Raw genomic sequence first — 14,830 nt, 5'->3', positions numbered from 1 at the left:
CTGTGTGGGGACATTATTCTGCATGGGGGGCTTACATAATATTATGTAAAGAGCTTGTATGGAGACAATACTGTGTAAGGTGGCTGAGTGGGGAAACATTCTGAGTGGGGGATGTATGGGGACATATTACTGGGTAAGGGGGCTGCATAAAGACATCCTTCTGCATAAGGGGTTGTGTGGGAATTTAATGATGTGTAGTAAGACATCGTCGGGATGTCATTCTGTGTGGGGACTTTATACTGCATAAAGAGCTCTGGCGGGACATTATACTGCCTAATGGTGTTGTGTGGGACCTCATACTGCGTGGGGGGCTTTTGTTGACATTATTTAGTATGAGGGGTCATCAGACAGTGTAGGAGGCTTTGTGGAGACACCATGCTGTCTGTGGGGACATCATATTGGGGGGGCTTTTTGAGGACATCATATTGTGTGAGGAGGTTTGTGGGAACAAATGGAGAGGGATTTGTGGGTACATCATACTCTTTGAAGGGACATTTGTGACGGGCTGTATGGGGACATCATAATGCATATGGAGATTGTAGAGGCATCATATTATGTTGAAAGTTGTTGATCAAGATACAAGTGCTGATTAACATGACCAAATGATTTATAAACTTTATAAAAAGGAGTAAATTAAATAGTGTTGATTAGCTGCTACAGGTAAGAATACAAGTTACAATAAGTCCTATCTTAACATATATTAACAGTAGCAGCAAGTCAGCATACTTAATGCTGCTCAATAATAAATATTTGAAATGAATATAAAGCAACAATAATTAGCAGAATTAAGTTCAGATGGTTGGTTCTGCCTTCCACAGTATGCTGTGATTTTTTTTCCTCAGCTGAATTCCAAGTGAGGAAAACTGCACAGATCTGACCTGCATCATTGTATAACATTGGGAAGAGTGCAATCCGATTTTTTTATTGGATTGCACTTGTCCGATTCATATGCCCTGACAGTTGCCTAGTTTCCCGCTCATGTTATTAACGGCTACAGCACTACCAGATCAAAATCACCAAATTCGGTCTTTCATTGGACTGCATCAGAGAAAGCAAAAATTGGTGGGTACCAGAGAGCATTCAATCCGAGAGTGCTGGGAGAATTATGCTTTTTTTTGGGTAGTGATAACCTTCTAATCTTCGGGATGGCTGACAAATTTCTTTTGTTATAACCCTTGCCTACATCTGCTCCAGCAACGCCTACCTCTGTCACCATTCACTTTGCATGCGGAACTGGTGATGAAAGAGGCGGCATTGCCAACATCACTAAGTGTTGCAGACTCTGTCCAGATAGAAATAATGGTATGCCTTTTACTTGTTGTGTGACGCCCTGGAGTATTCGGGTCATCACAGGGTTCTGCACAATCTGCCCTTCCCGTGCAGGACTCAACCCCCCATGGTTCTGGGTCCCTATCCTGCAGTACTGCCTCTACCAGCATTCACAAATCCTAGTAGATACATCTTGCACCACACCTGTCAGGTACACCAGTGGGCTGCTTAAGCAGAAATATGGCCGCCCACCCAGGGGTCAGGCAGGGAGGTGGGAAGTGTCAAGTGAGTCGAGTAGGAACCCTCAAGCTGTGAGGAGCTCTGAGGAAGCTGAGAGTTGTAGCTCCCAGGGGAGAAGCAGACTAGGTCGCAGATGGTGGTCTGGACCTAGAGGAGTCGGACCCCCTGTCGCAGGGGATTGAGGCTAGGTGCCTGGAACTCGTCAAGGAGGATGGTCAGCAGCCTGGTCCTATCACCGGTCTGGGACCGAAGGTACCACAGGGTTCACGGACCCTAGGTCAGGGAGAAGCTTCAGGAAACCCGGCAATTAATCTGCAGAGGACAGGGCCTTTATGGACTGTTCCCACGAAGCTCAGAGATCAGGGGAACTAGCGCAACGAGGGGGATAGGGCTTTCCTAGGAAGCGGCCCACTGAAATCCCAAGTGTGAACTCCTAAGAGCAGGCTCCTTCACTTAGCCACAGTGGGGAACGGAACCTGGAAAGCTCCAAGCTACCGAGCCACAACGAACAATATACATTGGTGCCAGGAGACAGAATAATGACCACCAGACAGTGCTGCAGGGGACGGGACCCAGACTAGCTACCCTCAGGAGACAACGGCAGTCAGAGACATTGTTTACCTTGGTGTCAGCGTCTGCTTCATTGCTGAGTGAGTACCCGATTGACAGCTGCACTGCACCCCCCTCATCACCATCCAGAGTCCCGGGGTCTACCCATGGAGGGTAACGTGATCTTGCTTCCCCACTCCATCACCGCAGGTACTCCCAACGACAGCGGCACTACTCCCAATTACCACACACCACGGGTGGCATCACGAACTATACCTATCCCCTTTAAATAACCCCCTTCTGCATTTGAGTGTGGCCCCTAGCTCCCGGGTCCGGAGACCCTCGAGCCACGAATAATCACCACTCCTGGATCCGAGCGGTTTGATCCGCTGCAGGGGAGGCACAGTTGAATGGCCATTCAGGGAGTGTTTGTGTGTGGGGGATGCGTGCATGTGTATGTTGTCCAGGTGCTCACCAGGGTTAATCAGCTCCCTGCTGTGTCCATTTGAACACTCCCAAAACGTATTTACTGTAATCTCCTAGCAGTCTACCGGGAGTTACCAGTTATTGTATTTGGTTTCTCTTTAACGGTGATCAGCTCCTATGGTATTCTGTTCCTGATCTTGACCTGTCCTATGCCCTGATCTCGTATTCTTGGTAGACCCACCAGACCTTGGATTTACTTCATTTTAATCTTTTGATACCTGACCCCAGCTATTGCCCAGACATTAGTGTGCCCTTTGATTCTGTCTTAGCAGTTACTATCCCTACAGTTACTAACCTGACTAGTTTGACAACTCTTGCCTCAGGCTACAATTTACTTTGGAAAGGCCAACCAGGTGCCCTGTTGCAAGTCTGCATCCCTGTATAACAGTTAAAGAGTGAAGGTTGGGGTTCCTCTGGGACCTAAGTAGAGTTACTTGTGCCAAGGTTGCCTTTTTGAAATCACAACCTCAGACAGGCATTGCACCTTAAATATAAGAAGAAATCTTAAAACTGCAAGCATGAAATAGAAAACATAATATAGTGTAATATATCATATTATACTGCATAATATATTGCAAGATTTAAATAATTATATGACATGATATAGCAAAAAATTGTTTTTATTTTAAAACCTTTAGCTCTGTAGGAATCATACCCCGCTACATGTCCCGTGAGTGTATAAAAGAACACAAAACGGGATAAGAATTAAAAATGATAGCCTGAATTATTCTGACACATGCCTGAAATAGTGACTAGAAATTTCATGGTTGTCACGCTAGTAAGCATTGAAATCCATCTACCATACAAAGATAAAGATGAGAGACATACAGGCATCTCTTGGGCATCATAAAAATAAACTACCCAAGCACTAATTGGTAAAGCGTCTCACTCGGGCAGCTAAGAGAAGATTTTCAAGCTGTAGAAAGCAATTCAAATATCAATTTTTCTAACATAGCGCAAAAACGTCATCTAGTTTTACGGATGAGAGTTCAACCATCTTCTAATTTAGGATCATTGGTATTCGCTGCAATACTTACTGGTTAACTTAAAATACAGTGACCTTTTACTCAGGGTCTCTTCTACCATCAGGCTACATCTTGAATCATGTGGCAGTCTGAGATGACTACCCCTGGAGTATGATTCAACTGGTTCTTAAACTCATAGCCGTCTCGGAGAACAGATAGAAGCCTCTGTCTGCATTCAGTTGTATTTGCATCCTTCAGATGTGAAAATATTTGAAGAAATTAGTGTTGCACTTGCACTACAGGGGCTGAGGCAAGCTGCATTATCGTGATGATATCACTAGATCACTCTACTTACGTTGTTGCTGTATCATGGAGAATTCAAAGGTGACAAAGTACAGTCTCCATAGTGGAGCCAAAGATACAGGGACCTTTATTGTAGACAAGGGGTGGGGGTGTTATTGTGAGGCCACAATATGGTGGAAGCAATAAGCAAAGGAGGAAAAAGTATGAGAGGGGACACAGTATGAAGAGGGGGTAGTGTGATGGCACAGTATAGATGTTCAGTATTCAGTGGATCACCACAAAAAAAAAATATTGCATAGTAAAAAAAGTTTTGACATTGAGGTCTAAAGGCAACACTTGTCCTCATACGGCATTATAGTGGCCAACATTGGAACTTTCCTACTGAATACATCAAGGTCAGAAAGAAAACTTCAAACTAGGTGTGAACAGAGTCATACATACATTCATACATATCCATTTCACAATATACTGGCTCTACCATAGATTAAAGGGAACCTATCATCAGAAATTGAGCTTTAAATCTAAAAGATTACCCCTCTGCAGCTCCTGGGCTGCATTCTAGCAAGCTTCCTGTACTTTTTGTGCCCCCTTTTAAAAACCAAATAAAACACTTTATAAAGTTGTACCTTTTTGCCTGCAATTCTTGTAAATTTTCCATGTGGGCGGGCCGTGTGGTGTCGGTTACTGTCCCTCCTTCTGGTTTACGCCGTCCCCCATTGCTGCATTGCATAGATCAGGACGCCGCCCACAGCGCCCGAGGTCCCGTGCACACGAGGACTGCTGGTGACGTGGTCGCAGGCACGATATTATGGGCGGCGCTGTGATTGCATTGCAAGTGCCCGCCCATAATACCGTGGCCGCGGTCTCCCCTTTGCCTCCTGCGTTCTGCGCAAGCGCTGGCCAAATGATCCGACGTCACCTTTCCCATCTTGCCCTGCAGCAGGAAATAGATGGGAGGAGCGGATCAGGCCACCACAGGTTACGAGGAGACGCTTGTGCAGAACGCAGGAGGCAAAGGGGAAAGTGCAGTCACGAGGTTATGGGCGGCACTTGCTGATGACACTCACAGCGCCGCACATAACCTTGTGCCCGCGCAAAGAGTCACCAGCGGTCACACGTGCACACAGTGCTTGGCACCGCTACAGTCGCACAGCACATGCGCGGGACCACGGGCGCCCAGGGGCGGCATCCTGAGGTTTGAAATTCAGCGTTCGGGGGCGGCGTAAATCTGCTGGAGGAACAGCAACAGATCACAGAGAGCCCGCCCCCATGGACGATTTACAAAATTTGCATACGAAAAGGTACAAGTTTATAAAGTATTTATTTTGGTATAAAAGGGGCCACAAAAACTATAGGAAGCTTCCTAGAATGCAGCCCAGGAGCTGCAGAGGGGGAAACTTTTAGGTTTACAGGTAAATTTCTGATGACAGGTTCCCTTTAAATTTTAATATGTCTATTTTGCAATGTAATGATGCCCCATTTGTAATCCTTAGATGGAAAGGATATTCAGGTGTTTAAGGATATATTGTAGAAAGTATAAAAAAAATTGTTACATTATATGTTAGCTTGAAATGGTTAGAAAAATACAGGTTATTAGATATAATGTCATAATTCCTTGTAAGATGTCTTGTCCTTTTGATATGGCTGATTTTATGTGACACATGCAGATCTCCAATTACAATGGTAAAACTGAAGAGTACCTATTTTTTTACTTCAGAAATGAATGTGATTTTTATAGTAAGGACCATGTGTTCATTTTCATAATGTACGAGCATTTACTTTTGATCTGACTTTGCCTCATATTACCCTACAGGTTGCAATGGAAGATGGCGAGTTTGAATTGCCTTGCGTAGGAAATAATCCTGAATTCTTTTCATCATTGCCAACTAATGCCATCTAATCTATTACAATGTGCCAGCTAAGGCTATATTTATATAATTGATATTAATATGGCAATGTATCTCAAACAACAGACCTGTCATGACTTTTAGAAATGTTAGCAATGCTTTCAGTTTCTGACAAGAATATAATTTGTGCGTTATGGCATTACAATGCAAGTGAAATTGCTCAAAATTGAGAATTTACTGGAAGCATATATTCTCGTACGTAAAGCACTCCAGTGGAGTTTTTTCAGCGCTGGAGTGACGCTTTAAATGTAAGTCCCCTGCCCCCTGCCATATAATCACCTTGCTGCGTTTTTACCTTTTACCGACACCACTGCAGTCCAATAGCAACTTTTGGGTGTCTGGAAGTCATAACTTATGTCACAAGCGCCAATACATCTCTATGAGAGCCGAAACAAGGCCAGAATGAGTCCCCTATAGAGATGCAATGATTTGCTCCATGAAACTCTGTAACTGCCAGCCAGTCACAAATCACCAAAACTGACAAGAGCAATGCCAATAGAAGTTGAAGCCGCCGGAAGGGGAGCATAATGCAGGGGTCAGGGGGCTTAGTTTAAGCACCACTCCAGCGATGCAATAAAAGAAAACTCTGGAGTGTTTTTAAGTGATAAATGAATATGGATAGTGGCTAACTTATATAATATGAAGCAAGACTTTTTTCTTCTTTTAGGGCTCACTAACACAGGTGTATAAATTGGAAAAGCACAATTCGATAAAAAATCATATTGCACTTGGACCAATGTTATTTATCGAGGCAGTGAAGGTCTTCGATTTTTTTCCTCGGCTGAGTTAGGCATGAGTCACAAATTGGCAGCATGCTTCGAGTGCATGTGTAAATCAGACGGGACTCACCAACACAAGTTTATGGGTGCAGATAAAAAGGTGGATGGTACACGGACAATCCAACTAGTGTCTGTTTTATTATATGTACACAAACCAAAAAAGGCAAGGTATATTCAATCATTTAAGCACAAGAAGTGAAAAACAGAGAAATCCTAGGACCCTCCCTAAACTTTTCATCCAAAATCCCCAAACACGCCTCCACAGAGATCAAGAGGATATCTCGCCCAATAAATGTAGAGATGCTCGGGGTCTTAGTCCAAGAGAAGCTAGAGTTATGGAACTCAAGGGACCCTGGCTATGCTGACAGCAGCAAGATGGACGCATTGTGGACCTATATCTGTCACCAGATGTTCCTTCAGTATGACTACAGCTCATGCGAGGTCCTGGACTGAAGATCGACGGTAAATTTGTAAGGTCTATGGGGTGGCAACACCTCTGCCTTCTTTTCACAAAAGACATCTGCTAAGGCACCATAGTGTGTCACCTTGGACTAGCCAGGTCGTCACAGGTACTGCAACACACACCCCCACCCCGAGACAGGCACATCAGCCAGAAACAAAATCCTTGTTGCCTCCCTCCAGGGGCTGATGTCCACACCAGGTGGGGTGGAGCCAGGCGGATGGCCCCACCCACTGAGGAGTTCACAGTCCTGGAGGCGGGAAAAGGAAGGCAGATCAGTTAGGGAACTGCAAGTGTGAGGAGTGAAGTAGTGGTGGAGGAGTACACCGACCGTGTCCGGGTGTGTGGCCCGGGCACTAAGAGCAAGGTTGGCAGACGGTGGTGGCCGTCTGCAGGAGAGGCAAATCAACGCGAAACCGTAGGACCGGGGTCGGGCGGTGGCCCGCCGGTACCGAACCGGGGAACGAAGTGAAGCCAGCACACACCGGCAGGGCCTGCGGACCCCGACCAGGCTTGGAGTCGCCGTTAAGAGGTCAAATCCGTCAGTGACCGGAACCCCAGGGGTTTCCTAACAGCCAAGACCCGATAGAAGGCAACCGTCCGACCAGTAGAAGGAAATACAGCTACCGCCACAGCTAGAGTTCCAAGGGCCAGAGCTTGCGGGCAAAAGGGCTCCTCCGGCACATATACACGCTGGGAGCGGGTTACCGTTGGGAAGCCATCGGGACCGAACATACACAAAGGTGCAAGGAAAGGCAGCCACCACCAACCGTCCGGAAGAAACCACAGCAGCCGGCTGCGGGACCCGTCCATCCAGCCGTTTGGTTTACCAGAGACTTTGCATACATTTGTGGCTGAGTGAGTACAACCGTGCCATCCGGCACCGCGCTGCACAGTCCAGGCGACCCTGCACCTTGCCAGCCCTGCCTCCCCGTCACCTCACCGGGCCCCGGGACCACCGACCCCTACCCACGGAGGGGGGAAAACAACATCCCAGCTGCTCCCTACCATCGCTCCCGGGATCCCCGTCACCAGCAGCGGTGGTGCCCAACCTCACCACAACCCGTGGGTGGCGTCACGGACTAACTCCCCCAAACCAATGGCCCCCTTTCACTCACGGGCGAGGAGCGCCGCTCGGGTCCCCGGATCCGGCCCACCGCTCGAGCCACCGAGCAGCCATCGCAGCAGCGCCGGACCCGAGCGTTAGCGAGCGCAGCGGCGTCCTCCCCGCCCGCAACAATAACAGGTGGATGGCAAAGAGAGGTTCAAAGGCATGGACTGTGATGATTTATGCAAGACCTTGGCAAGGCAGTTGGTAGCACAAGACAGTCCCCACTGAAGCACCTGGGCTGTGGATCAGTCAATACTGATGCTTGTAAACGCAACAATGAAAGGAACAAAAGAACAGAGTTTATCATTTCGGTAACACAGAGAAAGAAATTATTACAGGTCATAAACCTTCCAAAACAGCAAAAATAAATTTTACAGTGCAGTGCCACTGTTTTGGCATAGCCATTAGCTTCCTAGACTATTGACATAAGAAATATAGAGGTGTATGAGAGACAGGTGTAGGGCTGGTGCTCCCATACCAGAACCAGTACAGTCATAGCCAAACGTTTTGAGAATGCTACAAATATTAATTTTTACAAAGTCTACTGCTTAAGTTTTTCTAATGGCAATTTGGATATACTCCAGAATGTCATAAAGAGTGATCAGCTTAACAGCAATTACTTGCAAAGTCAATATTGGCTAAGAAAATGAACTTTAACCCATAAAACACATTTCAACATCATTGCATTCCTGCCTTAAAAGGAGCAGCTAACATTGTTTTAGTGATTGTTCCATTAACACAGGTGTGGGTGTTGATGAAGACAGGGCTGGCGAACAATCAGTCATGATTAAGTAAGAATGACACCACTGGACACTTTAAAAGGAGGCTGGTGCTTGGTATCATTGTATCTCTTCAGTTAACCATGGTTATCTCTAAAGAAACACATGCAGCCATCATTGCTCTGCACAAAAATGGCCTAACAGGGAAGAGTATCGCAGCTACAAAGATTGCACCTCAGTCAACAATCTATCGCATCATCAAGAACTTCAAGGAGAGAGCTTCCATTGTTGCCAAAAAGGCTCCAGGGCGCCCAAGAAGGAGCAGCAAACGCCAGGACCGTATCTTAAAACTGTTTCAGCTGCAGGATCGGACTACCAGCAGTGCAGAGCTAGCTCAGCAATGGCAGCAGGCTGGTGTGAGTGCTTCTGTACGCACTGTGAGGCGGAGACGGCTTGAGCAAGGCCTGGTTTCAAGGAGGGCAGCAAAGAAGCCACTTCTCTCCAGAAAAAACATCAGGGACCGACTGATATTCTGCAAAAGGTACAGGGAGTGGACTGCTGAGGACTGGGGTAAAGTCATTTTCTCAGATGAATCCCCTTTTCGATTGTTTGGGACATCTGGAAAACAGCTTATTAGGAGAAGAAGAGGTGAGCGCTACCACCAGTCTTGTCTCATGCCAACTGTTAAGCATCCTGAAACGATTCATGTGTGGGGTTGCTTCTCAGCCAAAGGAATCGGCTCACTCACTGTCTTGCCTAAAAACACAGCCATGAATAAAGAATGGTACCAGAATGTCCTCCAAGAGCAACTTCTCCCAACTGTCCAAGAGCAGTTTGGCGCCCAACAATGCCTTTTCCAGCATGATGGAGCACCTTGCCATAAAGCAAAGGTGATCACTAAATGGCTCATGGAACAAAACATAGAGATTTTGGGTCTATGGCCTGGAAACTCCCCAGATCTTAATCCCATTGAGAACTTGTGGGCAATCATCAATAGACGGGTGGACAAACAAAAACCAACAAATTCTGGCAAAATGCAAGCATTGCTTATGCAAGAATGGACAGCTATCAGTCAGGATTTGATCCAGAAGTTGATTGAGAGCATGCCAGGGAGAATTGCAGAGGTCCTGAAGAAGAAGGGTCAACACTGCAAATATTGACTTGCTGCATTAACTCATTCTAACTGTAAATATAACCTTTTGGTACTCATAATATGATTGCAATTATATTTCTGTATGTGATGTAAACATCAGACAAACACAATTAAAAACCAGAGGGCAACAGATCATGTGAAATATAATTTTGGTGTCATTCTCAAAACTTTTGGCCATGGTTGTACAGACAAAACACAACTTTGAGACCCATCTTTAAAAAAGCCTGTATTGCTATTTTGTATGCTTGAAAAAGACCGGAAGGTTGAAACGTTGCAAATGGATTAAAGGAAAAGAATTTTGCTTATCACTTTGGAGGAACTTTTCTTTCTTTCTTCTGTTGTTGCTGCAAGTTCCAAGTGGATCCCTTGGATCGGGCGTACACCTCCTGTTGCTATTAGTAACATGTCCACAACTAAAAGGTGCTGTGAGTAACATTTGTTAGTAAAGACACAATTTTGAGACCCATCTTGGAGTCTTGAAATTTAAAGACCTTTCAGGCAGACAGCAGTTCAGTAGCATCAATTGCCCCCATCCCCTTAGTGTCTTGGCACAGCAGGGAGGTACAGTCCATGCAACATACAGGCTGTGGCCCTGCACTTCAATTTTAAAATTGAAGACATGCATGAGTGACAGGTGTAGGCTTGTTTCTCCCAGAAGCCTTGCACTACCAACAAGACACAACTTTGAGACCCATCTTGGAGTCTTGACATTTAAAAACCTTTCAGGCAGACCACAGTACACTAGCATCAATTGCCCCCTCCCCATAGTCTCTTTGCAGAGCAGGGAGGTAAAGTCCATGCAACACGCAGGCTGTGGTCCGGCATTTCAAGTTTAAAAAGTGAGCACACAGCGACTGTGCCTTCTGCGGCAGCACATTAAGGACATAATATAGTGCCCTAGAGATTTCTATACAACCAAGTTGATCCATGCAGTGCAGATGTTGTGTCGCCCAAGCATAGTGCAGCCACTAGGTTTGCACCGTTATCACACACTTCCGTGGTTCCAGGTTCAGTGGAGACAGCTATTTATCAAACTCAGCCTGGGTAGTGTTCTACAACTCTGCAGCAGTGTCACTGCATCTCCAATGCATATTAATTTAAGCACTGCCTAATTGCATTGACTTAAACACAGGATATATCCTGGCATTTAAATATTAAAATTCAACAGATGCATGAGTGACAGCCATAGGCCTCTAGCTCCCAGAAGACTGGCACTACAGACAAAAGCCAACTTGGAGACCCTACTTAGAGTCTCCACATTTCCAAAAATTAAGTTAAGGCAAGAGGAAAAGAGGCAACAATTGGCACACAATACAAATAGGCCAACTAAGCAACATGGCTGCATGGGACCGGCCCTGAAACAAGGCATGTACCAGCATTTCTGCCTTCACCAGAGACAGCAAGATGACAGAGAGGTGTAGGCCTCTTGCCTCCAGACCACTGAAACTGCAGTCAAAAAAGAATGTTGAAACTCGACTTGGAGTGTTGAAACGTAAAAACTTTTCAGGCAGACAGCAGGACAGTGACATCAATTGACCCTCCTTATTTCACCATAGTGTCTTTGCACAGCAGGGATGTATGGTCCATCCAACACACAGGATGTGGCTTGGCATTTAAATATTAAAAATCAAAAGATGCATGACAGACAGACGTAGGCCTCTTGCTCACAGAAGTCTGGTACTACACTATCGCCTGCAAAATCTGGGGCTAGGGTGGCAAAGTCATTGGCTTTCTACACTTTCAGGGGACACCCGGATGCTTTTATCCATCAATACACCACCAGCAGTGCTGAAGACATGTTGTGAGAGAATGCTGGCTGCTGGGCAGGCTGAAACTTTCAAGGCATGACTGGCGACCTCAGGCCACTCTTTCATTTTTGAAGACCAAAATGCAGAAGGGTCCAATCCCCCCTTATAGTATTGATATTGAGCTCTAGATAATCCTGCACCACCCTTTATAGTTGTTCACTATGTGTCAGGCTTCAACTCTGTTCTGCTGTGCATGCAATGGTGTAAAAAATGTGTCCCAAAAGTCACAGAAATTGCATTAAGGCACTTGAACTGCTGCTGCTGCTGCTGCTAATATTTCTGCGTTGACGACGCAATGTTCCCATTGTTTGAATGCAACAACTGTGATCCACGCTGTGTGCCTCACTGCTGCTTTGTTGAAAAATGTTCTACATCTTCTTTGTTAAGATAGTCTACAAGCTTGTTTCGATACTCCAGCATCTGAGCGTCCCTTTCCAGGGGTGGAAACATCTTGCTAAATTGACTCTTGTACCATGGATCTAAGAGAGTGGTAACCCAGTAGTCAGCACTATTTCTAATACTAACGATACGGATATCATGTTGCAGATAGTGCAGCAAGAAGGCGCTCAACCACGGACAATAGAAACAGGATCAATATTTTCTTCGTCTCCAGAGTTTTCTGCGCCAATCACCTCTTCCTCCTAAATTTGTTCCTCGGCTCCTGTACCTTCACCAGTTTGTCTGTTACCATAAGCCCGCCTCCATTGATGGACCACACCCTCCCGTGACACCCGCCAGTGTGACGTCTGTCCAGACCTTACAGGAATTGGTATCCCTTCCTCATTCTCCTCTGCTTCCTCCTCTTTCTCTGGGACCTCAACCTCCTCCTGCAGACTATTCAAAGTGTTTTAACATGTAGATGAGCGAAATAGCGATGCTGATGATGGCATCGTCAGTGATAACCATCTTTGTAGCCATTTCAAAACTGTGCAGGAGTGTGCAGAGGTCGCATTTGTGCCCACTCTGCAATCGTGATTTGCCCCACATCCATACTGCGTTGTCCAAGATTATGCATCATGGCATAGTGCACCAGTGCTTGCTGCTGCAACCACAGTCGCTGTAACATGTGCAGAGGGGATTTCCACTGTGTTGGCATATCGGATATCAACTGGTTAACCGGTATGCCGAAAGTCCTTTGTAGCATTGCAATCGATTAGCCGGTAGTGAGCACACACCAACCATGCCTTGTGCAATCAGCGCATCCAGCCTGGGATAGTGGGCTAGAAATTTCTGTACAACCAGGTTCAAGACATGAGCCATGCAAGGCACATGTGATGTGGGATGTTGCCCAGCATAGGGCTGCTAACAGGTTTGCATTATTGTTGCACACAGCCTCCCCTGGTTCCAGGTTCAGTGGAGACAGCCATTGATCAAACTCGACCCGGACCTCTGCATGGCTTCCAGGTTCTCCTGTGATCTCTCGTGGGTGCTGCACGCCGTCCTCCCCTGTCCTCTGGCTGACACACACAGCAGATCACTGACACACTCACACACGCGCGCACACACACATACACACACCACACATCACATCACATCCTGTGCTTCCGGCTGCAGGGAATGATGGGACGAAGTCACGTGTGTCCGCAGGTCCTGTTGCAGCAGGTCCTTGTGCTCCACAGCACAGCCTCTCATGATTCTGCCAGCAAGAAGAAATCGGTGTCACTGGATGTGGTGAGTATGTGTGTGATCCGATATTTGTGTGTGCGATCTGATTATGTGTGCGATCTGATTGTGTGTGTGATCCGATGTTTGTGTGTGAGATCTGATTGTGTGTGTGTGAGATCTGATGTGTGTGGATGTGAGATCACTGCAGGTCCTCTGCTCAGTGTCTGGTAATTCTGATTACGGGATGCCCACTGTCTATGGCCCCCTTCACACGCACGTGAAAAACACATGCGTGTCTTCCATTCCGTTTTTCGGGTCCGTGTTCCGTATTTTATGTCCATTTCTCCAGTACGTGTGACATCCGTGTGATGTCGTATGCTAGCCGTGTGTGCGTGTGATACGTACGTGTAATGTCCGTGTGTTGTCCGTGTGAAATGTTCCGTGTGTGATGCACAATGACGTTGCTACATACCCGCTGACAGCAGACAGCAACGCGCAATGAGAATGAACTCGGGTGAACTTCACCTGACTTCGTTGTCCGTGGCTTTGTCTGTGTGTCGCGTCCTGATTAGCGGTCACCCATATAGGACTCACCGGTGACCGCTAATCCCCTGAGTGACTGAAGTGAGCAGCGTGATTAGCGCTGCCGTCACTCTGGTTACCCGCGGCCAGCTGGAGTCCTCCACCCGAGACCGCAACTCACCTGTGACTTGCTAATCGCGCAGCGCACTTCAGTCACAGTTGGAGGATCCAGCGGTGGCCACGAGTGACCTGAGTGTCATCATCGCTGATCGCGTTTCTCACCTCATTTGCTGAGTGGAGATGACAGGAGCGGCGGTGTTCTACTGCAGCGCCTGTCACCTTCATATAGCAGAGCTGAGAGCGTTGTGGGGCCTCCGTGGATTACGCCGGACCTGGAGGGGTTTTTGGGGCTTAATAAAGTGGTGAGCGAGGGTGGTTTTTTTTTTATTATTTCAAATAAAGGATTTTTCGTTGTGTGTGTTTATTTTCTTTAACTTACAGGTTAATCATGGAAGGTATCTCAGGGAGACGCCTGTCATGATTAATCTTGGACTTAGTGGCAGCTATGGGCTGCTGCCATTAACTCCTTATTACCCCGTTTGCCACCGCACCAGAGCAATTCGGGATGAGTCGGGTACAGTCCCGGGACTGTCGCATCTAATGGATGCGGCAATTCCGAGCGGCTGCTGGCTGATATTGTTAGGCTGGGGGGCTCCCCATAACGTGGAGCTCCCCATCCTGAGAATACCAGCCTTCAGCCGTGTGGCTTTACCCTGGCTGGTATCAAAATTGGGGAGGACCGCACACCGTTTTTTCTTAATTATTTTTGTGACTGCTCGATATTGACACGCCCACCGGCGACTGTGATTGGTTGCAGTGAAAAGGGGGTTAATGCCGCGCATCAGCCAAAATGAAGATGTAGCACGTTGATGTTATAAACGTATTCTTTTATTC

The sequence above is a fragment of the Anomaloglossus baeobatrachus genome, chromosome 1 (assembly GCF_048569485.1).
Source record: "Anomaloglossus baeobatrachus isolate aAnoBae1 chromosome 1, aAnoBae1.hap1, whole genome shotgun sequence".
NCBI lineage: Eukaryota > Metazoa > Chordata > Amphibia > Anura > Aromobatidae > Anomaloglossus > Anomaloglossus baeobatrachus.
The sequence above is the reverse complement of the archived record's forward strand: the minus strand, read 5'-3'. Positions refer to the sequence as shown.